General features: G+C 38.0%; 1 long non-coding RNA gene across 1 annotated transcript; it reads right to left on the bottom strand.

Annotated features, from left to right (window-relative positions):
* Positions 1-9,351: 9,351 nt before the first annotated feature.
* Positions 9,352-19,759, bottom strand: LOC135274774 (uncharacterized). The gene is made up of 3 exons (XR_010342525.1): positions 19,681-19,759; positions 12,867-12,931; positions 9,352-10,319 (listed from the first exon to the last, which is right to left on the bottom strand). It is a non-coding gene; the product is annotated as an uncharacterized LOC135274774 (long non-coding RNA).
* Positions 19,760-25,326: the final 5,567 nt, after the last annotated feature.

The raw sequence follows: 25,326 nt of genomic DNA, 5'->3' as shown, positions 1-25,326 counted from the left end.
CCTCTGATAAAATAGACTTTAAAGCAACAAAGATCAAAAGAGGCAAAGAAGGACATTACATAATGGTAAAAGGATCAATGCAACAAGAAGAGCTAACGATCCTATATATACATGTACCCAATACAGGAGCACCCAGATACATAAGACAAGTTCTTAATGACTTATAAAGAGACTTAGCCTCCCACACAATAATAGTGGGAGACTGTAACATCACATTGTCAATATTAGACGGATCAACGAGATAGAAAATTAACAAGGATATCCAGGACTTGAACTCAGACCCGGAACAAGTAAACTTAATAAACATTTATAGAACTCTCCACTTCAAATACACAAAATATACATTCTTATCAGTACCATATCACACCTATTCCAAAAGTGACTACATAATTGGAAGTAAATCACTCCTCAATAATTGCATAGCATTTCATAGGTTTAAATGAAATAATGGTTGGCTGCTTGTTTGTTATTTTCTTCCCTTATTCCTTCCTGTCTCCACTGTTAAGCACAATTATTGACATAAAAGAGGTTTTCAATTCCCATTTTTAGATTGCATTCTAACCTGGGCAATAAAGCAATACTCCCGTTCTCTCTCCCTCTTTCTCTTCTTTTTTCTTCCTCTTTTTCATTCTTTTTTTTTCTTTCTCTCTTTCTTCTTTTTTCTTCAAAAAAAAAAAAGAAAGAAAAATATATTTGGAAAAAAATTATTATAATAATACCTAATTCTTATATATTTCCTTGACCCAATCATATTTGTATTATTAACTCCTCTATTCCTTACAGCAACCCCACAAGTAGACCCATTATTATTCCCGTTTTATAGAAGAGGGAAATTTATTATGTAGCACAGAAAATGAATACAGTTGCCCTCTATCTTGTACATTTGGTTTTGCCATGGTCACAAGTAATATGTGTGTGCAGTAAACGGCTTTTTTACTCTAGCATGCGGTTAAATTGGAAAGAGGACCATTGATAACTCATATCCTTTTCTCCATCTCTTTTCGAATGCAATGAAATTAACCTCTCTTTTTCAAGAATAGCATGCAGAGGTTAGCTGGAAAGACCCACACTTGAGTGAAGAGCGACAGCTCACTCCTGCTCTTTTACGCTGCTGTCTCTACTGACCTCTTGGTCTACCAGTCAGTCGTGCCCCCTATGTACCCAGCCATGGCTGGGAAGATTCACAACCACAAAATTGTCTATCAGTAAAAAATATAGAAAATTACAGGTGCGTATATGAGATATATGTGCTGGATATAAAGCTGAATAGTAGTGACACAAATGGCATATTCAGAAAATAATAAACTTTCTTGCTATATGTTTGGTCGTTACTATTTTGTAACTCTTTTAAAAATTTTGTAAAAAGTACTTTCAGCAGCAGTGAGCTAAAAAATAAAAGGAAAATCAACAGCAATGATGATGACAAACACAAAACAAAACCAAAAGCCTGAAAGAGCATATTTAAAGAAAAATTAGGTCTTAAATGTTCATTTTCCAAGACAGCTGATGATGGATATAAAACTTGCACAAAAATGTTGACATTTACCATCCACCAAAGAGTTTTAGTGATATCACTAAACATACAAAAAGCAGATGACACACATCTGCTGAACAAGCAACAGCACCTACTTCAAAGTTGGAACTTATCTTAAGAGGATTGTGCTCAGAGAAAACAATTTAGTACGTGCAGCTGTAGAAAGGTTTATTTACACATCATTCTTTGAAGTGACTTTTCATTTAGATCAAATGTCTGTTCTTCTAAATTAATTTCAATCATTTTCATTACCAACATTTCTTGTGCATATGCAAAGCGATGATGAAGTGTTGGCTCCATTAACAATAGAAGAATTTTGCAAACAGTTAAATAATTCCAATTGTATATCAAAGTCATCAGATGCTTCAACTAGGAAATTGATCGAGTTCATTCCAGTTAATGGCTTAATTTTCTTTTCACATGATAATTCATGAAATCAAGTTATGCTTTTGGAAGTTTATTTGTTGAAGGCAAAACATCAGACACCATTGTGCATACTGCGATAAACTAAAGGAGACGTCCAACATTGAAAATAAAATTATTTGTTTCTGTGGTGACATGACTATAAATTTTGGCAACGCATAGCACCACTGTAAAAACTGTGTTCTAATTATGATACCTATGGAACAGAAGTGTACTTGGATTGACTGTGGTGTGCACACAATTCTTAATTGCCTGCAAACACATTCAGTGTTTTACCAATTTAAAAAGAAATTGTAGTGGTTAAATTTTACACATATTTTTATGTGTATATAGAGTAACTAATTTTTTATGATAAAGCTGATGTTAAAAAGCAAACAAAAAACTTCATATGGCAGTATATATTTTCTCTTTGTCATGGAACATCAATCAGATCTTAAAAATGTTTGAGATTTTCAACATCACTGATCACTAGGGAAATGCAAATCAAAACCACAATGAGATACCACCTCACGTCAGTCAGAATGGTGATTATTAAAAAGTCAAGAAATGGCTGGGAGCAGTGGTTCACACTTGTAATCCTAGCACTTTGGGAGGCCAAGGTAGGTGGATCACCTGAGGTCAGAAGTTCGAGACCAGCCTGGCCAGCATGGCGAAAGCTTGACTTTCTAAAAAGTCAAGAAACAACAGATGCGGGGAGAAATAGGAATGCTTTTACATTGTTGTTTTGGGAATGTAAATTAGTTCATCCATTGTGGAAGACAGCGTGGTGATTCCTCAAGGATCTAGAAGCAGAATACCATTTGACCCGGCAATCCCATTACTTGGTATATACCTAAAGGAGTATAAATCATTCTATTATAAAGATGCATGCACACATATGTTTACTACAGCATTAGTCACAATAGCAAAGACTTAGAACCAACCCAAATGCCCATCAATGATAGAATGGATAAAGAAAATGTGGTACATATACACCATGGAATACTATGCAGTCATAAAAAGGAATGAGATCATATCCTTTGCAGGGAGTGGATGAAGCTAGAAGCCATCATCCTCAGCAAACTAACACAGGAACAGAAAACCAAACACCTCATCTTCTCACTCATAAATGAGAGTTGAACAATGAGAACACATGGACACAGGGAGGAGAACAACATACGTCGAGGCCTGTGGAGTGTGAGAGAGGTGAGGGGACAGAGAGCATCAGAACAAACAGCTAATACATGTGGGGCTTAAAACCTGGGTGATGGGTTGATAGGTGCAGCAAACCACCATGACACACATGTATCTGCGTAACAAAACTGCACATTCTACACATGTATTCTGGAACTTAAAGTAAAAAAAAAAAGTTTGAGCTTTGTGAGGAATTACTTGGCAAATCAACCTAAATGTCAAGCATAACAATGAAGAAAGTTCTCTTCATTTTGGTTGCATCTTGTTCAAAATCAGTTGAAAATACTTAATGACATTATTCAGCAACAGAAACAACTAAAAACTTTTATTTTTAAGTGTATAGCAAATTGTAATTATTAAAAACAAAGGTTTCAAATATATAGAAGCAAAGGAAGAAGCAAAATTTAATCAATGAGCGCTCAAGTAGTGAAATACGTTAACATATGGAAAAAATCTTTTGATGAAGATTTTAGTTTTAATTTTATAAGTTTATATTATATTCTAGAATGGATTGAAATTGAGAAGACCTATTATTTTGCAGAATCTAAATTTGATGACATATTTAGAAGAATCATAAAAAAGAACACTTTAAAATAAATTTCATCTTGTAAAAATATTTGTTGCTGAAAGTAGTCTCAATGGAAAAAAATAGTATCTGTAAAAATATTTGGGCTAAAATACTTAGAGATCTCAATTTAAAAAGTCAAGATTTGGCCAGGTGCAGTGGCTCCCACCTGTAGTCCCAGCACTTTGGGAGGCTGAGGCGGGCGGATCACCTGAGGTCGGGAGTTTGAGACCAGCCTGGCCAACATGGAGAAACCCCATCTCTACTAAAAATACAAAATTAGCCAGATGTGGTGGTGTATGCCTGTAATCCCAGCTACTCAAGGGGCTGAGGCAGGAGAATTGCTTGAACCCGGGAGGCAGAGGTTGTGGTGAGCCAAGATCACACCATTGCACTCCAGCCTGGGCAACAAGAGTGAAACTCTGTCTCAAAAAAAAAAAAATTAAGATTTAAGACTAGCCTCTATTTGACCAGAGCTGCCTGTGCAGTGCCCAACATCTGTGAAGACAAGTAGTTTTTCCACATAAAAATATCATTGTCAAAAGAGAGAAGGCAATTGAAGCTGCCATGAAGTTTTAATTTATTAATAAAAAATTCACCTATAAAGAATACTGCAGGCTATTTTATGAGAAAATTAAAAATAATAATTTTATATTAAAAGAATTATTCACAAAACACCAGTGACATAGTATTATAGACAAATACAGAATTACAAAACTGATTAAGTACATTACTATTTGCCAACTATAATTATTTTACTTTTATTCTTTAGAAGGCAGCTATGCTAATCACTGTACCACCAACACTGCGGCTTCACTTTTATTCTTTAATCTTCAGATATTAATATAATTTTTTAAAGTACATGCTAATGAATTCAGATGCATTATTTTAACTTTTAAAGAAAATTTTAGTTTAAAAAATCATTGGAGGCAGCAAACCACATTGCCATGTATGTACCTATGCAATAATCCTGCATGTTCTTCACATGTACACCAGAACCTAAAATGCATAATATATATATATATGTTTAAAAAAAAATAATTCACAAATTCTCCAATAAAATAACATGAATTTGTTGATCACTGAATGAGTATTTTTATAAATACTATATAATTTTAATTATTTGTTTTAGGTTTTTATTTTGATGCAATTTCAAATTCATAGAAAAGTTGCAAGAATTTTACAAGGAGCTCCAGTAAGCAAAATGGGAGCTGGTCAGGGCATACTGGAGCTGTCTCTCTGCCTTCCCTGTCTCTCTGCCTCTGTCTCTTTCTGTCTCATATCCATATGTGTATTTATTTAAAATATTGTTTTCCTGAACCATCTGAATGTAAGTTCAAGACATCATTTGCCTTTTCTACTAAATCATTTGGTGTGGATTTTCTAAATATAAGGATATTAAATTCAGGAAACTTAACATTACTATAACACTGCTATCTAATCCACAGTCCCTTTGTAAATTTCATCTCTTGTCCCAGTAATGTCCCTTAGAGCTATTTTTTTCTCTGGTTCATGATCCAATCCAATATCACATGCAGCGATAGTCGCCAGGTCTCTTTGGTTTCCTTTAATTTGAAACAGTTCTTCAACTTTTCTTTGTCTTATTTAACCGTGGCTTTTTTTTAAAAAAGAGAACAAGACAGTTGTTTTGCAGAATGTCCCTGAGTTTGGGCATGATTAGTTTCGGGCCATGCATTTTTGGCAGGAATAAAGTGATATATCTTTCTCAGTATATCAAATCTGGTGGCATATCATGTTAATTTGTCTCAATATTAGCGATATTAACTTAGATCATACAGATAAGATGATGTCTACAGAACTCTCCCTTGTAAGGTGGAGATATATTTTGTGAAAATTACTCAAAGATCATATGAATCAAATTTTTACCCACTATAGTTAACAGCAGTTGATTTTATCAATTGTCCTAGATTTGACCGGTGGGAGCTCCTTCAAGCTGCCTTTTTGTCCTTTTGATACGCTTTCTTATTCTTTAAGAATGTTCTTACTTTTCAGCATGAGATACCTCAGGATTGCCTTGTATTCCTTCTCTCCATGGAGCCCTGGCTTTTGGCAAACAGTGATGTTTATAAGCCACAATTAGATACTAGATATGCTTATTGTTACATGTGTGTCATTGCTTAAGGCTTTCTCAGTGCTGTGTGTGTATGGACATGTATACATGTCTTTATGAAAACTTTTTTTAAAAAATCAGCTGGGCATGGTGGTACGTGCCTATAGCCCCAGCTGCTCAAGAGGCGGAGGAAGGAGGATCACTTGACCTCAGGAGTTCAAGGATGTAGTGAACTATACACTATAGCCTAAGTGAGAGCGAATGCATAGCTCACTGCAGCCTTGAACTCCTGAGGTCAAGCAAACCAAAAATTCTGCGTCTAACAAAATAAAAATAAAATAAATAAATAAATATATATCATTTTTAGTTGTTTATTGTGAGTACATGGAAACATTATACATTGGACTTTTGGGACTAAATTTTTATCCTGGGACCTTAATAAATTCACTTAATAGTTCTACTGGAAGTTTGGTAGAAAAATTCCTTAAGATTTAAACTTATGATGTCTGTGAGTAGAGAAAGTTTTAGTTTTTTAAAAATCCTTTTTGCCTTTTATTTATTTTACTTGTCTTATTACAGTGGCAAGAATTTTGTTAAAGTTTGTGTAAGATTGATGTTATTACTTCTGTTGTTTCTGATGAGTAGTCTATCATGATTCATATTATTGGTCTTCTTTATTTTATTTTATTTTTTTTAAGACAGAGTTTCGCTCTTGTTACCCAGGCTGGAGTGCAATGGCGCGATCTCGGCTCACCGCAACCTCCGCCTCCTGGTTTCAGGCAATTCTCCTGCCTCAGCCTCCTGAGTAGCTGGGATTACAGGCACACACCACCATGCCCAGCTAATTTTTTGTATTTTTAGTAGAGACGGGGTTTCACCATGTTGACCAGGACGGTCTCAATCTCTTGACCTCGTGATCCACCCGTCTTGGCCTCCCAAAGTGCTGGGATTATAGGTGTGAGCCACCACACCTGGCCCCTATTGGTCTTCTTTTAGTAATATTTCTCTTTTCTCTGTTGGCTTTCAAGATTTTCTTTTTATCTCTGGTTTTCAGTTGCTTATGACATGCGTAAGTGTGATTTTCTTTGTATGTATCCTGTTGGGGGATTGCTGAGCTTTTTGCATCTGTAGATTGTTTTTCACAAACTTTGGGGACTTTGTTGTTATTACTCTAAATACTTTTTCTTCCTCATTCTTTCCTCTCCTCTTCTGGAACTCAAACTGCATGTATGTTGGTCTGGTTGACATTGTCTTATAGGTCCTTAAAGTTTTGTCCATCTTCTTTCAATCTTTTTCTCTTTCTTTTCATATTGGATAATTTCAGTGAGTCCATTATTAAATGTATTGACATTTTCCCCAAACTCCATGTTCTGTTTCCACAAACTGGCACTTTTTGCTTGAGTTTAATTATCTTAGACTTGCGTCAACTGGGGCAAACCCTCAGACAAAAAGCTATATAAACACACAAACATAAATTGTTCTGTTGCCCAGGTTGGAGTGCAGTGATGCCATCTTGGCTCATTGCAAACTCTGCCTCCGAGGTTGAAGCAATTCTCCTGCTTCAGCCTCCTGAGTAGATGGGATTACAGGTGTGCACCACCACATCTGGTTAATTTTTGTGTTTTTAGTAGAGATGGGTTTTCACCATGTTGACAAGGCTGGTCTTGAATTCTTGACCTTGTGACCCACCTGCCTCAGCCTCCCAAAGTGCTGGGATTACAGGCATGAGCCACCATGCCCAGCTTACAAATTTAATCCAATTCAGTTATCTGATTTGCAACACTGACTCCCTTCCAGTTTCTGCTGCTTTTGCTCTCCAAAGCCTTCAAATTATTATTTAAGAAATTTTTTTTTCAGCACAATCTACAGAAAGGTTAGTCAATACAAGCTACTCTGCCAATACCAGACATGGAAATGTTAATACAAATATTAGTCCTTAATTTTTCTAATAAGGAAAAATATGTAATTTATATCCAAATAAGAATATTTAGATATATTTACTTGTTTAACAACTGAAGTGATAGTAAGTTGTAAAAATAAATAAATTCTCACAATTTAAAAGACTTTTATAAATATTTAAGTTATAGTTGACACACTTGCCTTAAAATATCTCATGTGTCAACATGAACCTATTTGTACACCTCTGGAATCTAGCTCATGCCACAAGCAATTTTCCTCATGGAAACAATAGCTCCTGAACTGCTCTATTTCCTGTTTAATGAAACAATCACATACTTGAATGCTGACTGTGTTAAGTTGCTATTAAGATTTCTAAATGTGCATTCTGTATTTCCTTACTTATCTCATGGCAGTTCAGCCACAAATACCTCACAGACTTTTGTGAAATGCACTGTGAATAATGTTAATATATGGGGCATTTCCCCTCTGGCTTTCTGTGCTGAGTCTCTCTCCCTCCCCCTCCATTTGTATTCATCTTTTCTACTCTGCTCTGTACTCAAGACGCTTACACGCACAGACTATGATCCCCTGCCTTCTGGCATCCTGTTGCATTTGGCCAACAGAAACATCCAGCAGGAGATAGAAGGCAGGAGAGTGAGGTTGGAGTGTTTATTCCTACAGCTCTTCTTAACAGGTCATGGTGGGTGAGTTTTGTCCTGCCTCTCCACTGTAAGTCACAGCTCCTGTCAGGTAGCCCTCTCCTTATGCCTACCCTCTTTAGGTACTGATCTACTTTGTCCCCTTGCCCTTCAGTCCTACAGAGGGTGAGGTCCCTCCTTTGTTACTAGTATGGTATTGCATTTCTCTCCCCACCCCCTGCCACATCTTTAAATAGTGCTTTTATGAACTATCTTCAGTATACACATGTGCCATCGCTTTGCTGTCAGGACTCTGACTGAGACATTCTCTTTGGCTAGGATTTGTGTCTGGGTTATAAGAGTGAACAATTTGCACAAAAGCCAAAGAGCTTCCTAGAAGAAAGAGAATGTAGACTCCAATACCCTCTGTTTTGCAGATTAACATGAAGAAATTATCTCTGATGAACTGAGGTGGCTCAGATTGAGGGTCAACTGGCAGATGTGTACATTCACTATGAGAGAAAGGAACCAAGGCCAGATTGTCAAGGAAAGAGCTGTCATGGAGCTCAGGACATGGCCGAGGCTGTAAGTTTCCTCCTGATGCACCCTTCCTGGCACTCTGAACATATACCTGAAAAGCATATGTGTATGATTGTTCAGAATGAGCCAGGTAACTAAAAAGTGTGCCTTTGTTGTGTAGTGACTGTTGTTTTTACATATATTCTTTTAAGAAAATAATTCACCTTGAGAAACTCCTGCCTGACCAGTGGCATTGATGTGAATTGGTGCCCAGGTCCCTTTCTTCAGTGATGGGTGGTCAAACACAAGTGTGATAAATCACCACTGTTTTTGCAGTGACCAAAGATTGAATCTCACTATCAAACCACCTGCTTTCCACAAACACTCTACCAGCAGCAACTGCACCAGATCCTGGCATTCTTCAGCGAATGAGCTCCTCATAGTTTCCAGTTTTCTTCCATCATGAGGATAATAACCAGGACTGATACCTTCAGCAGAGGAAGCCTCTTTGGGTTCTTTTAGTATGGGACGTGAGATACCCCAAAGAGGGAGGCAGTACATTTTCACAATAGAAGAGTAGAGCTCAGAGTTATTTAATTTGAATATTTAAAAAAGATTCAGCATTATTTTATACCCCATGTTGGCAAATCACAAAAACAGTTACAAGATATATCTAAAGTGGTAGGTAGCGGAGTCAATGATAACACTAGATTTATAGTCTATATTACAGTCTCTATAGATACTGGTGCTTTTAGGGCAGAAAGTTTGGTTGAGAAAAATACATTTACTAAGTAGATAAAATTCCTATTTCATGTGTGTAAGACTGATTTCTAAGAAGATAGAATTTTAGAATATCCTATTTCTTACTATATAAACTGGGGCTTGGTTAGATGTTAAGACCAATAGTAGGATGTTTGTGCGGAGAAAGGTCAACAAATAATTAAATCTAACTGGTTAAATTTACCAAGAGTTATTGTTTTTGTGATCACGTTTTACTATGTTTGGGCCAGTGTGTGTGTGTGTATGTGTGTGTTTTCTTCAACGTGTTGTTTTTGAAATGTATATCTGTCCTTGGAGAATTCTGTGATGAGAACATTTGAAAAACTCTTTAAAAACCTCTGCAGTTCTTTAAATGCTGTCAACTGTTGGCATGTGGTCAAAACATAATTCACAATGAAACATTTGTTCTTTGGGATTAGTCCACATCCATCAGGCAAAAGCTTGTCTAGTCAGGTGCCTTTTCCAGAGGCTGTGATGGGTAGGCTTGCTGTCTGTATTGTTTTAGATGACTCATATCAAAGGTTAAATTCCTTGATCTTTGCTCGTGTCATGTGGCCAAACGTGCTGGGTACAGAGTTTTTCTTTCTTCATCCACAAGCAAAAGCTTCAAGGTCCATTGTTTTCTTTCTCCCATGTTGGGACTCACCTCTTCTTCCTTCCTCCATTCCCGTCATTGTTCTCTTCCACTTCCTCTCACTTCACTCACGTGCTGCCTGCCTGGAAGAGGAGGCAATGGAAGAATTTCAGTTAATATTTTCCTGTAAAAATTTTAATTGAACAAGCAAAAAGTGTACAGTCTGGTGGAGAAAAGACCTAATTGGAGATGACAATGTTTGAGACATATGCTGTAATTGAAGTGAGCACACAGCGCTACAGCATGTATGGGAGAAAGCTCAAAAGGGAGGGAAGGTCCAAGAAGGTTTTCTATATTAGAAGATACTTTTCTAAATTAGAAGATACTTTTCTATATTAGAAAATAATTTTAGAGGGGGAGGGAGGGGCAATTTCCTCCTCTCTCCCCTCCTTGAAAAAAAATTTTTTTTTTTTTTTTTTTTTTTTTTGAGACGGAGTTTCGCTCTTGATACCCAGGCTGGAGCGCAATGGCGCGATCTCGGCTCACCACAATCTCCGCCTCCTGGGTTCAGGCAGTTCTCCTGCCTCAGCCTCCTGAGTAGCTGGGATTACAGGCACGCGCCACCGTGCCCAGCTAATTTTTTGTATTAGTAGAGACGGGGTTTCACCATGTTGACCAGGATGGTCTCGATCTCTTGACCTCGTGATCCACCCGCCTCGGCCTCCCAAAGTGCTGGGATTACAGGCTTGAGCCACCGCGCCCGGCCGAAAATAATTTTTTTTAAAAAATGAAAAAAAAACCCCAAATGAACAAACAAACAAAAAAAAAAAGAAAATACTTTTAGAAGTATAACTTGAAGTGTAAGCAGAGGCTAAATCATGAAAGAATTTGAATGACATGCTAAGGAGTTTTAAGGAGCCATAGAATACTTTAAAGTGGCCTTTTAAGGTTCATATCTTTGGAAGCTCTCTATAGTGGCATTATGGAGGATACACTGTAGACAGAAGATCTAATGGTACACAAATGAATAGGAACAGGTGAGAAATTGTGAGCACCTCACAGTGGGGCAATGAGTTTGCACAGGAGGAGAGTGAATCAAGAGGCATTTTAGCATTTAGACTCCATGGTACTTGGCGACCAAGTGGATGGGCAAGTGGAATAGGGATGGTGAGGAGTCAGGGGTAGGTCCTCCAGGTTTGAGGACTGATGGATAGTAGAGGCACTGGCCAAGAAAGGAATGTAGGCATAGAAGCAACTGTGTTTGGGGGTGAATGGATAAGAAATAATGAGTTTATTTTTGAACATATCGGATTTGAGGTGTCTATAGAGAGATAATAATCAGATGTCTTAAGGATGTAAAGAAGGTTTTCATTTCTTGTTCTTAAAATTGGTAATATTTGGTAACTTTTTAGTTAATATCCAGTAACTTTTTATATTTTTTTAATCATACAAACATTGTAATAATTTTTTTTCTTAATCTATTTGGCCACACATAAACATAGTCCCAACTCCTTTGCACACAAAGTTTGTGAGTTATTTTTGCATCATTGCTATTATTGGATTAGAAATATATTTTACCTTTAAATATGAACTTAAATTTCTTTGTTTGCATTATTGTTTGATATTTCAGAACAAAACACTTTTTATGTACACATCTCATTTTTCTCTATATAACAGTGTTACAAGTAGTTTTTATCAGATGTGGAAACTGAGGCTCAAGGATAATAGGCAAGTAGTTAGGCGTATGCAGAGAGGGGTCAAAAAGTGACTAATACTTGAGAAGTTGGCCTGCAATGGGTCTGCAGAGTAAGCAGAACCAGAAGTGGATGTTAGAGCTGGGATAAGAAGGAAGAAATTGGGTAGTGACATGGGAGAGTCAAAAGGTCCTCCAGCAAGCAGCAGAAGTGGCAGAATATTGCCTGAGTCTGGGCCTCTTCCACCTGTGTGGAACAGAATGGCACCTGGCCCATTTCAAGAACCTCTGGGCATTTCACATTCAATTCCATACATTAAGAACATCTACTATGTGCTTGGCACAAGGCTAGGAACTGGGGATATAAAGAATAAGTTAGACAGTCCTTCCTCTCCAGGGGCTGAGTGTGGTAGATATATAAACAATTGACCATACACAGTTGTTGAGTTCTAAAACAGAGTAAAGACTAAGATACCTTGAGGATAGGGAAAAGGGAGTAGTTAATATTATGTAAGAGCGCAGTAAAGAGAAGATGAAGAAAAAAGTTACATTTGAGATGAACCTTGGAAAGGCTGCTGAGACATTTCCTAGGAGGACAGAAGGACAAAGATGTTCCAGGTACAGTAAAAATCAGGGGAAAAGCTTGGAAGTATACAAGCTTATGGGTGGATATAGGTTGATGTAAAACATACTGCAAGGGATAGAATAGCTCATGGAAGAAGACTCAGATAGAAAGGTGGACATTTTACTGCCAACTCAATGCTAACTATTCAAAGGCAGGTCAGGGAGGTTGGGAGAGGGAAGGAAACTCACAGACCACCTCTCTCTATGGTATAATCAGCTTGACTGCTGACACTTGTATGGCCCTAGAGACTTCAATAATCTCTATGTCTCAAAGATTGGACGTCCGTGGAAAAGTTTAGTTTTGAATACCCTGCCTTTCTTATGTTGGAATCTGGACAAGGTTTTGGGCAACTAGTTTTCTGCATATGTTTACCTTAGGTCACAGACACCGCCATCTTGGGGTTACTTGGATCTCCTCACTCCCTGAAGTGAAGATACCTATGAAAAATTGGGCAGAAATCAAGTGTCAATTATGGGAGAGAGGGCTGCATGACAAAGTCGGGGCTCATGCTCCCTTTGAGGCCTAAGTGGGGATGAGCACCTCGCAGAGAAGGTAGTCTGTGCTCAGGCACAGGTGTGGACATCAAGATACATGGGAAAATGTGGAAACATTCTTCAAATGAACAGATCACTTGTGTCCCCAGGAGCAAGCTTACATCAGCAAGGCTGTTTATAAAGCATTTATATCGGACATGGGAGAACTGTGCAGGCTTCTGAGCAATGGGTAGTGAAAGGGACTTTTTAGGAAGAATTATTCTGGATGAGTGGAGAGCCTGGAGTCCCTGATTAAATTTGCATTTTTAATTCCTGGGTTCTTATGAAGTGGAAGGAAGCTTTCATGTAATTTTCATGACAAGCAGATTGAACGGACACCCATCAGCCTCTTACTCTTCACAAGTGAGGGTTCTGGAGTTTAGGGTAAACATAGGCCTGAGTTAAGGAAAAATGGCCTGAAGCCTGCATTGAGTAGCTGAAATCAGCAGGTGTTTATCATCCCTGTGCCATGCCAGTGGCTTTTCCCCCTGAGTGTTTTTTATCTGTGTTTGCTTGAACCTCAGGGGACTATCTGTTCAGTCACCATAAGGGATACCTTCAAAGAGTTTTCTTGGACAAGGTCCACTCATGTGGTCAGCCGTGACCTCATCTCTCTGCTCTGGGGGCCCTGGTTTGGGGCTTGATATCTTGAGTTTCTGCCTGAATAGAAAGTAGAAAGGCCCTTGTTTTGAATGTCTCTCATTTTGGAACACAACAGGACCAGCAGTTAGCTTGTTAAATGTTTTTCCAGATTTTTTATCATTTTTAAGTAATTTAGCCATTGCCCTGCTTATTGTCAAGAGTTGTTAGGAAAGCCAACTGCTTATAATCTTTTCACAAACATACACAAAGTGGGAGGTTTGGGGAGGTGCGCTGGTGGAGAGAGTAAGGCTTTTCAATTTCTGGCACAAAATTTGGAACTGTATGGAAAAGATAGAAATACTGGTTCAGACTTTCCTAAATTGTGAACTTCATGTTTTTACCATCGACCATGATACTCATCTCATGGAAATTTTCACACTTCTCTTTCTTAGCTGTCTCTTTGAATTTGAAACTGTCCAGAGAGGGCTCTATATCCCCCCATTTTATTTATTCTTGAAAGTGAGGCCCCTTGTCTGACTTCTGCAACACTTTGGAGAAGCCATGTATCATGGTACCTTTCTCTTGCCTGGCTCAACCAGCTATGGGTACAAATTCAAGTCCCCCAGCAACTATATTCATACCTTCCTCCAGTAGCAAAGGGATTTGTACAGATTCAGTGTGAAGAGAAGCTCCAGGGATGGGTGGGGTGTGTGAGAGGACTGGAGACAGGTCTTCCTGCAGCCCTGGAGAGTGAGACTGTGCACGGGACTGGACCTGCTTCCAGAACCAGCCTCCTCTGCCAGAAACAACTTATTTCCTGAAGAGCCTCTGACTCATGCCTCTAATAGGACTATTATGGTTTCCTGGTGGCAAATGTGTCCTTTTGAAATGTTGGGCTTTTTAAATTTCTTTTTGAAATTTGAATTATCAATTGATCTATGTAGAAAAGTTCTCCTGGTCCATGTTTTCATGGTACTTTTTGAAGCTCAATTTGCAATATCCATTTGTAGAACTAAATTTTAAACTCCTTGCATGCAAAGTATAGTTGTCTGTCCTAGTTACTAGTGTATGTCCAGTATCTGGCATAGTGAAAGGAGCATTATTCCAAAATGATTTTTCATTGAACAAGCAAATAAGTGAGTGAGTGAATGAATGAATGAATAAATGGTACGTTATTCCTATGTGGTCCTACCAAGGAAGAAAGATTTTAGGAGACATTAAATCTCCCAAAGCCATAGCAGGGGACAACTAATGAACGTGCCCCAGAATTTTCTTAGGTTTTCATTGGGACACAATTCAGCAATTGTTTTCACCTAGTTTCTAGGCCACAACAGAGTAGAAGTAAATTAAGGAGGTGGGATGCCGCTAGAGAGAGGCGACTCTGATAGGAAGAAAGGGAACAACCTAGAGTCTGGCAAAAGAAAGGCCTAATTTTAGGAAAGTGTAGGGATGTGAGGCTATTGAATGCAGGGGCAGATGATCTTAAACTTTACAAGCATTGAGATCATCCCTACAATATACTAAAATACAATAGTTGGACCAGCAGTGAGAATCTTCAGTTATCTGGAAAGTTTACCTACATGAACTAGTTTATGTTCAAATGATGCTAGGCCACTGAAGTATTCTATTAACACTCTTTAACATATCAATGTTATCTCTTCTGAGCACTTTAGAAAATCCACCACTCTCTTTGATGTAGGTAATAATAACCATATCCCATCCTGCTTCTACTTCACCTAATGTAGGATGAGATGTTCCTCAATGGCAATAGCTTGGTAGTCTTTTTGAAAAGGAAGAGAATCCTCTCCTAATTCTGCTTGGAACATAGGGATCTTTATGCACATCTGTATCGGAAATTGCTTTCAACCAAAAAAGGGAAGACTGAGAGAAGAAAGCATGACAGGAAGTAACTCTGAGGGTGACAGAGATGCTAAGACATGGAGTTCAACGAATGAAGAAACAGAAATTTCTAAAAATGTCACAGGAGAGACAAATAGAGACACACAGCCTGAAAGAGGCGGGGGAAGTCTTTTTCAGGCCATGGAGTGGCAGGCGTTTGCCAAAAGGAGCTGTGATTCTTCCAAAACCCTTTTAATGTTCATGGCACACAGAACAATATTAGTTTCAAATTTCTTGGCAAGGAGAAAAACTCTGCATGACTTAAGCCATAAAGAAGTCCTTATCCCAGAATTTAATATTTGAGGGCATACATGGATTTCTCTTTTTTCTTCTCGTATTTTAAGCAGGCACCAGGTTGTCTAGCTTGGGAAATGCCACTCAATTAACACCTGAAAGCACTAAGTACATAATGTGAAATATGAGAAACTGTCGCATTCAAATTATTATTGGAAAAAAACTTAAAGAAAAAGGCCAAAAGGATGATGAGGAAAAATGAACTCTTCAATATCCAGTTTATATCGATTGTGAAAACAAGATTATAAAGAAAACCAATTTAAATACAAAAAAATACTCTTACAAAACTGCTTTCCAGTTTTATATATTATTTTCTAATCTTTGTCAATATGCTAGTATGTTTTTACATAATTACAATCACAGTGTATACGTACTTTTTTTTTTTTGAGACAGAGTCTCACTCTGTCACTCAGGCTAGAGTACAATGGCATGATCTTGGCTCATTGCAACCTCCACCTCCTGGGTTCAAGTGATTCTCCTGCCTCAGCCGACAGAGTAGCTGGGATTACAGGCCCCACCATCATGCCCAGATAATTTTTGTATTTTTGTAGAGATGGGGTTTCACCATGTTGGCCAGGCTGGTCTTGAACTCCTGACCTCAGGTGATCCGACTGCCTCGGCTTCCCAAAGTGTTGGGATTACAGGCATGAGCCACTGTGCCCAGCCTGTATATGTACTTTTGTATTAACTTTTTTTGGTGAGTAAATATTCTGTGGCGGCGGCTACTTGAAAAAAAGCTCATCTATTCAGGGAAGAGAAGAGTTAGTTCTTTATCTCACTCCATAAGCCAATTTAAGCTACATTTTGACCAGATGATAAAACATAAAGATGAAACCTTTGTTAGAAAATAAAATAGAAAAAATCATATAGTTGTCAAAAGAAGCAAAAAATACAAAGTAACTAGGAATAAACTTAAAATGTGTAAGTCTTGCCTGAAAAAAACTAAAAACTTCCCTGAGAGAACAAAAAGGCTTGAATAAATACAGAGACACATTATTTTCCTAGATAGAAGGCTTTCTATAGCAAAGATGTAAATTCTCCCCTAATATCTATAGCTGTAACATTTTCGATCAAAATGTCAGAATTTCTCTTAGAATTTGACAAAATGCTTCTGAAGTTCACATGGAAGAATTAACACAGGAGAAAGCAAAAGAAAATGTTGAACAGAAAGGGAATGATAAGGCTCTGTTTTATTGGAGATTAAGATATGTTGTAGCGCTAAAGTAAATGAAATTGTATGGAACTGGCTCAGAAACAGATAAATGAAAAGACAATAGAAACTACAGAAATGGAATTAAATACATATATTTGAATTTAAGGTATTATAAGAGAAACTAGTTAGCCATTTGGAAAAACAAAGTTAGCTCACTAGGGCATACCTTATAATAAAGTATATTCCTGTAAGATTAAAGTACTTAATGTAAAGGGAGACATTAATTAAATACAAAAATAGATAAATATTTAATCTTGGGATTCAAATCATAAAGCACAATCATTAAGAAAAGACTTGAAATTAAAATGATCTATTTGGGGAAAAAACACATAGTTACCAAGTAAATGACAAAATATGAAGAAATGAGGCCTGGTGTGGTGGTTCACACCTGTAATCCCAGGACTTTGGGAGGCTGAGGCAGGCAAATCACCTGAGGTCAGGAGTTCGAGACCTGCCCGGCCAAAATGATGAAATCCCGTCTCTACTAAAAATACAAAAATTAGCTGGGTGTGGTGGCAGGCGGCTGTAGTCCCAGCTATTCTGGAGGCTGAGGCAGGAGAATCACTTGAACCTGGGAGGCGGAGGGTGCAGTGAGCTGAGATTGTGCCATTGCACTCCAGTCTGGGCAACAGAGCGAGTGAGACTCCATCTTAAAAAAAAAAAAAAAAGAAAAAAGAAATGGCAGTATATATGACAGAATGACAGACACAGAATTATTTTTCTTAATATATAAAGAGACCTTAATCATCAATTTAAAAATCAGATAATCACAAAAAAAGAACGAAGAACATCAACAGGAAATTCATAGAATTACTGTAAGTGACATTTAAATTATGAATATTACAAACTAAATAAATGACAACATAGAATTCAGGACAGGTTTTGCTTATCAAAGCTTTTTTGATAGTAAGTACTCTGTGATGATGAGGATATGGAGAAATACACATTCTTGTATGCAAATCTTTTATCATTAGGAATGCAAATACTAAAATCTTTCTGAGAGGTAATTTAATAATATATTGTATCAAAAGTCTTAAATTAATATAGACTCATTGATCCAGAAATTCACTTTGAGCAATCTATCTTAAGAACATTATTTAAAAGTACAAAGATGTATGACTACGATCTTTTTCAGTGTCTTTTTTTACCTCAAATTTGAACCCTCCAGAAAATTATGTGAAATATTTGATATTCTTTTTTTTCTTTTTATTTGTATTTGTATTTATTTATTTTAAGACAGGATTTCACCATGTTGGTCAGGCTGGTCTTGAACTCCCGACCTCAGATGATCCGCCCGCCTTGGCCTCCAAAGCACTTGGATTACAAGCGTGAGCCACTATGCCCAGCCAAAATATTTGATATTCTTAAAGAAAACTTTGTATTACGAAAAATGTCAAATAGGACAGTAGAAAGAATATTTCATTGATTACTCACATATCCACCACCTGCCTAGATTTCATGCTTGCTAATATTTTGCCATATTTGCTTCATCTATTTCTCTTTCTCTCATCTGCTTATCATCTGTTCAACCATTTTTCATTCTTGCTAAACATTTACAACTAATTTTCATAAAGTGTGACACTTCAACTCTAAGTATGTCTGTGTGAAACTCTAAAAATAACATTTTTTACAGCTACAATGCCATAAATTATACTAACAAAATTAGCTATAATTTCCTAACATCCATTTCATAATCTAATTTCTCCAGTTGTCCCTCAAATATCTTTATAACTACATTTCTGAACAATGACCAATCAAAGATCATTTATTGCATTGGTATTATGTCCATTTAAATAATAATATTGGAAATGTAGAAACAACCTAAAATTTCAATAGTAAGCTATCAATTCAACAAATTATGTTATATCCAATCAAGTGAAGACTTCAGTGCTGTTAACAATCTAGTAATATTTGGTGATATGAAACAGCTTTTTTCTTTTCTGAGATGGAGTTTCATTCTGTCATTCAGGTTAGAGTACAATGGCGTGATCTTGGCTCACTGCAACCTCCACCTCCAGGGCTCAAGAGATGTAGCCGGGGCTACAGGTGCATGACACCACGCCAGCTAATTTTTGTAGGGATGGGGATTGGCCATGTTGCACAGACTGGTCTTGAACGCCTGAGCTCAAGCGATCCACCTGCCTCCACCTTCCAAAGTGTTGGGAGTACAGGCGAGAGCCATTGCACCCCATCAAATAAGCATTTTTAATATATTGTTGATTGACAAAGAAACTCTCCAAATATAGTAAAAGCCCATTTTAATATATGCATGTATAAATAAATGTGTGTGTGTGCATGCAAACACACCCTTACACATGCATACATGTACAAATTTGTGTGTGTATGCACCAAACTGTTGAGAATAGTCCTCCCTGGTTAGTAATATTACAGGCGACTCATTATTTCCTCAATTTCTGCTTACTCTTCTCTCTCATTTTTCTTTATTTCTGCATTTAAATTATTATAAAAATATAAGCAGTGAATCGTATTTTAAAAACCAATGTGGGCAGGGCTCATTGGCTCACACCTATAATCCTAGCACTTTAGGAGGCCAAGGAGGACGGATCACTTGAGGTCAGGAGTTTCGAGACCAGCCTGACCAACATGGCGAAATCCCGTCTCTACTAAGAATACAAAAAAATTAGCTGGGAGTGGTGGCACATACCTGTAATCCCAGTTACCTGGGAGGCTGAGGCAGGGGAATCGCTTGAACTCAGGAGACAGAGGTTGCAGTGAGCTGAGATCCTGCCATTGTACTCCAGCCTGGGCGACAGACCAAGACTCTGTCTCAAAAACAAAAACAAAAGCAAAATCCAATGTAATAGTATCATATCACTCCCCTTCCCTTCCCCATACCCATCCTCCTCTTCATTCCTCCTTTGTTCCCACTTCTAGGAAGTAACAACTGTGAAAGAGTTTAGTCTATACATGAGAATTTTGGGGTTGCAGTCCAATGATACACCTTCTTGCTAACGTAAGCAAAAAGGAACATACTGGAAAGACAAGTTGGGACTCACAGACTCTAAAGAAAATGTGGCGAATCAACTCTGAAGATGGGCAAGAACCACTGCAGCAGTGGAAGACCAGAATTACAAAGCAAATGAATGCCCTTGTAGCAGGGCCAGCTTGGGCCCAAGGGTCACTGCTCACTGTGGGCTGAGTAAACTCCACCTCTTTCTTCTATCCTAATGGTCAAGATCTAAAGTCTCAGGAAAAAAAAAAAACATTTTATTGGGGACTGTAGGTCACATGCTCTCACTCTGTGACTATATCAAGGCGGAGAAGGGACGGCACACCCCTCAGGTGGGCCACTGGGTTTACAGTCCACCAAATCTACATGTGCACATTTTGATGGACATTTCTAAATTACTACCCAAGAGCTGGGTGCTGTGGCTTATGCCTTTAGTCTCAACACTTTGGGAGGCTGAGGCAGGCAGATTGCCTGAGGTCCAGAATTTGAGACCAGCCTGGCCAACATGGTGAAATCCCATTTCTGCTAAAAATACAAAAATTAGCTGGTGTGGTGGGTGCCAGTAATCCCAGCTATTTGGGAGGCTAAGGCAGGAGAATTGCTTGAACCTGGGAGGTGAAGGTTGTGGTGAGCCAAGATCACACCACTGCACTCCCCAAAAAGTATTTTCAAGTTTCTACTCACAGCAACAATAAATATTAATAATCTGGCTTTTTATAGTTTGTGTTTGTTGAATTATCATTGCAGTTGGAAATGCTTTTGTTAATTGGCTGTTTTTTATTTGTTTGTAAGCTGTCTATTCTTTTTTTTGCCGACATGTTTTAATGGACTGTTTGTCTTTTTCTTATTGGTTTATAAGAACTGTGTATAAGGTACGAAAATTAGACCCTTTAGATTATGCACTTTCCCATTTGTCATATTTTGTTTTTATTGTGACTTTCTGTTTTTGTCTTTAATTTGTTTTTCTTTTTGTGCTGTTCAGAAGTCATCAATATCTCTGTTGTCAAATTGGTTTATAAATTCTACAAAAGGACAGAGTTTCATCACCACTGTATTCCTGGGGCTTGTCACCATACCTGGCACACTATTAGCATTCAAAATGTGTGAATGTGTGAACGGATGCATCAGTCCTGTATTCCCTATTCCAAAATTACAAAAATATTTTCTGAGTTTCTTCTAGAGGTATCTAGGCCATTATTAAGGAGTGGGGTTATTCTATGCACAGCAACCAGAGAAATCATTTAGAAAGTAAATTTGATCATAGTGCTCCTCCTCTGGGGCTTTGCATTACACAGAAAATCAACCTCTGCGCCTTCCTGTGGCCTGCAAGGCCCTGCATGATGGCCCTGCCTGCCTCCATGACTACCCCACCCACCACTTTCCCCACCGCCCGGTGCGTTGCCAAAGGAGCCTCCTTGCCAGGCTTGTCCCTGTCTCAGGGCCTTGCACTTGCTATAACCTCAGCCTGGAATGCACTTCCCCAGGTCTGCGCGGGACCCTCTTCTCCACATCCTTCACCTGCTCAGAGTGATTTCTGTGACCTCCCACATCTATGTTACTCCACTGCCGCTGCCCGGTCACTCTCCACTCCTTTATGCTACATTTTGATTGCTGAAGCAAACACCACTGCAATTCAATAATTTTTCAAAAATTAACTGACACCCCCATTAAGATGTAATCTCCATTAGGGCAGGGATTTTCTGATTCCAAAACCTAGAACAATGTCTGTCACATAGTGTTAGTGAAAATTTGTTGAATGATCTGTTTTAAAGAAAAAGGTGGATTGATTAAATTGTGGAATATCCATTTTATAAAATATTATATAATCTTCATTAATCATATTTTCTAGGCCTAACTACATACCAAGTTACTTGATTGAAAACACAAACAAATGTAGAAAAGAGGAAAATTTTTACATATTCTCCTAAAAAAAACTTGGCAGTGCAACTTGCTTTATAATCAGCGATTTAAAAAAAATTTTGTTTACAAAATGGTAACAGCAGAAGAAATGCTCATTTTGTGACATTAAGAGGAAAGAGCAGTAAGCAAAATATCTGTTATAAAAGAAAGAAAGAAAACACAAGAAGAAGTACATCAAAATATTTAAACAATCTCAGCACTTTGGGAGTCCCAGCCGGGCAAATCACTTGAGGTCAGGAGTTTGAGACCAGTCTGGCCAACATGGTGAGACCTTGTCTTTACTAAAATACAAACATTAGCAGAGCATGGTGGCGCACACCTGTAATCCCAGCTAGCCAGATGATTGAGGCAGGAGAATTGCTTGAACCTGGGAGGTGGAGGTTGTAGTGAGCTGAGATCACACCACTGCACTCCAGCCTGGTAGACAGAGGGAGACTCCGTCCCTCTCCCCTCCAAAAAAAAATTAATAGTAATTATTGGAGGTTGAAATGTTAATCATTTTTATTTCTACTTCTTTATATTTTCTGCAATTAATTTTTTTTACAATAATATAGTAGCACTTTTATAGTTTTGGGAAAATTAAATCACTTTAAAAGATAGTATTAAGGCATTTCCTTCCCCTAATTTTTCCTGTTTAGAACTACCAGGGATGTTAAAAGCTAGCTTAAGTGAGATCCTAAAAAGAAGATGCTCCAGGCTTAATTCTGCTTAGCTACACAGAGATAATTTGCCTGGAACAGTCATGGAGCAGGCATGTGCAGGCAAGGGGCCAGACGTGTTAAGCATATTATTAAACTCTTTGGCATTTCTAAAGAGCGTAAGATCATTCTTTGTTTTCCCTACATTCTCTGCTGTTTTGATAGCCCAAAGCTACCCAATAGAAATTCTGGAGTATTGTCCTATAGTCACTGCTAAAGCGGCAAAAAGATTGGAGGCTGGCTCTGGAGGTTCTGAGGGCTCTGAGATGCTCAGCTAGAAAGTCCAGTCAGTCATCAGCAAACAGCCTTCCTCAGGCAAATATCTTGGGGAGTGCAGTGGGTAGGCGGCTAGTGTACTCCATGGGGTAAGCTCTCTTTCTGTTTCTCAGCTTCCCCTTTTCTGCATTTGGACACCACTGGAGAACATGTTGTAACTATGTATATCAACTCTAAGGAAATTCAGGAGCTTTAGTTTTTACTGGCTCTTAATATTGTTTGTACCTGTTTGCATTGTAGTCAGAGCCAGCCTTCTTAAACTGGCTGAATTATGTGTGCACGGAAACTTAAAATGGCTCCAACTGCCTTCTAGCTTTGCTCCTCAAAGTGTGATCATTGGAGCAACAGCATTGGCTTCACACTGGAACTTGTTCAAAATGAAGAATCTCACACCAGACCTACCGAATTACAATCTGCATTTTCATAGATTCAAATTCACATTAAAGTTTGAGAAGCACAGGTCTACAGAATAAAGTCTAAGCTCTTTAGCATGGCTATTAAGGCACTTTGTGATCTGGCTTCAAATTACTTCTTAAGGTTGGGCACGGTGGCTCACACCTGTAATTCCAGCACTTTGGGAGGCCAAGGTGGGTGGATCACCTGAGGTCAGGAGTTTGAGACCAGCCTGGCCAATTTGGGGAAACCCTGTCTCTACCAAAAATACAAAAATTAGCCGGGTGTGGTGGCACATGTCTGTAGTCCCAACTACTCAGGAGGCTGAAGCAGGAGAATCACTTGAATCCAGGAGGTGGAGGTTGTAGTGAGCCGAGATCACGCCACTGCACTCCAGACTGGGTGACAGAGTGAGACTCCATCTCAAAAAAAAAAAAAAAATGAATTAATGAGCTGTTAGTGGGTTATACTATTTGTGGTTTATCTGAAACATTCTTGTATGCTTCAGTACCTTTTGCCACTTCCATCCATTCAGTATGATGTTGGCTGTGTGTTTGTTATTTTGAGGTATGTTCCTTCAGTGCCTAGTTTGTTGAGAATTTTTAACATAAAGGGATGTTAAATTTTATCAAAAGCCTTTTCTGCATCTATTGAGATCGCTATGTGGTTTTTCTTTTAGTTCTGTTTATATGGTGAATCACATTTATTGATTTGATTTGTTTATGTTAAACTAAACTTGCACCCCAGGGATGAGGCCTACTTGATCATGGTGGATTAGTTTTTTGATGTGCTGCTGGATTTGACTTGCTAGAGCCCAGAAATAAAGCTGCACACCTTCGATAATCTGATATTTGACAATGCTGACAAAAACAAATATCGAGGAAAGGACTCCCTATTCCATAAATGGTGTTAACCATATGCATAAGATTGAAGCTGAGCTTCTTCCTTAAACTATACATAAAATAAACTCAAAATGAATTATAGACTTAAATGTAAAATGTAAAACTATAAAAACCTTGGAAGATAACCTAGGAAATACCATTCTGGACATAGGCCCTGGCAAAGATTTCATGATGAAAATGCCAAAAGCAATTGCAACAAAAACAAAAATTGACAAATCAGACCTAATTAGACTAAAGAGCTTCTGCATGGTAAAAGAAACTCTCATCAGAGTAAACAGACAACAGAATGAGAGAAAATATTTGCAAACTATGCATCCAACAAAGATCTAATATCCAGAATATATAAGAAACTTAAACAAATTAACAAGCAAAAACCAAACAACTACATTAAAAAATGGGCAAAGGACTATGAATAGCCATTTCTCAAGAAAAGACATACAGGCAGCCAAGAAGCATATGAAAAAATGCTCAACATCACTAATCATCAGAGAAATGGAAATCAAAACCAAAATATGATACCATACCACATCACTTAGAATGCCTATTATTAAACAGTCAAAAGAAAATAACAGAAGCTGGCAAGGCTGTGGAGAAAAAGGGAACGCTTATACACTGCTTGTGGGAATGTAAATTAGTTCAGCCACTGTGGAAAGCAGTTTGACAATTTCTCAAAGAACTTAAAACAAAACTGACCCAGCAATCCCATTATTGGGTATCTACCCAAAGGAATATAAATTATTCTACCATAAAGACACCCAGACTTATGTGCAATTGCAGCACTATTCCCAATAGCAAAGTCATGGGATCAATCTGAATGCCCATCAACAGTAGACTGGATAACGAAAATGTGGCACATATACACGATGGAATACTATGCAGCCATAAAAAGGAATGAGATCATGTTCTTTTCAGTAACATAGATGGAGCTGGAGAACATACTCTTAAACAAACTAACACAGGAACAGAAAACTAAATACCACATGTTCTTGCTTATTAGTGGGAGCAAAACATTGAGTACACATGGACACGAAGAAGGGGACAACAGATGCTGGGGTCTACTTGAGGGTGGAAGGTGGGTGGAAAGAGAGGACTGAAAAACTTGTCTACTGGGTACTATGCTTATTACCTCAGTGATGAAATAATATGTCACA

This window comes from Aotus nancymaae, unplaced genomic scaffold (genome assembly GCF_030222135.1).
Source record: "Aotus nancymaae isolate 86718 unplaced genomic scaffold, 86718_ANA_hifiasm-v0.15.2.pri h1tg000014l, whole genome shotgun sequence".
Taxonomy (NCBI): Eukaryota; Metazoa; Chordata; class Mammalia; order Primates; family Aotidae; genus Aotus; species Aotus nancymaae.
This window is presented reverse-complemented; position numbering and strand designations above follow the sequence as displayed.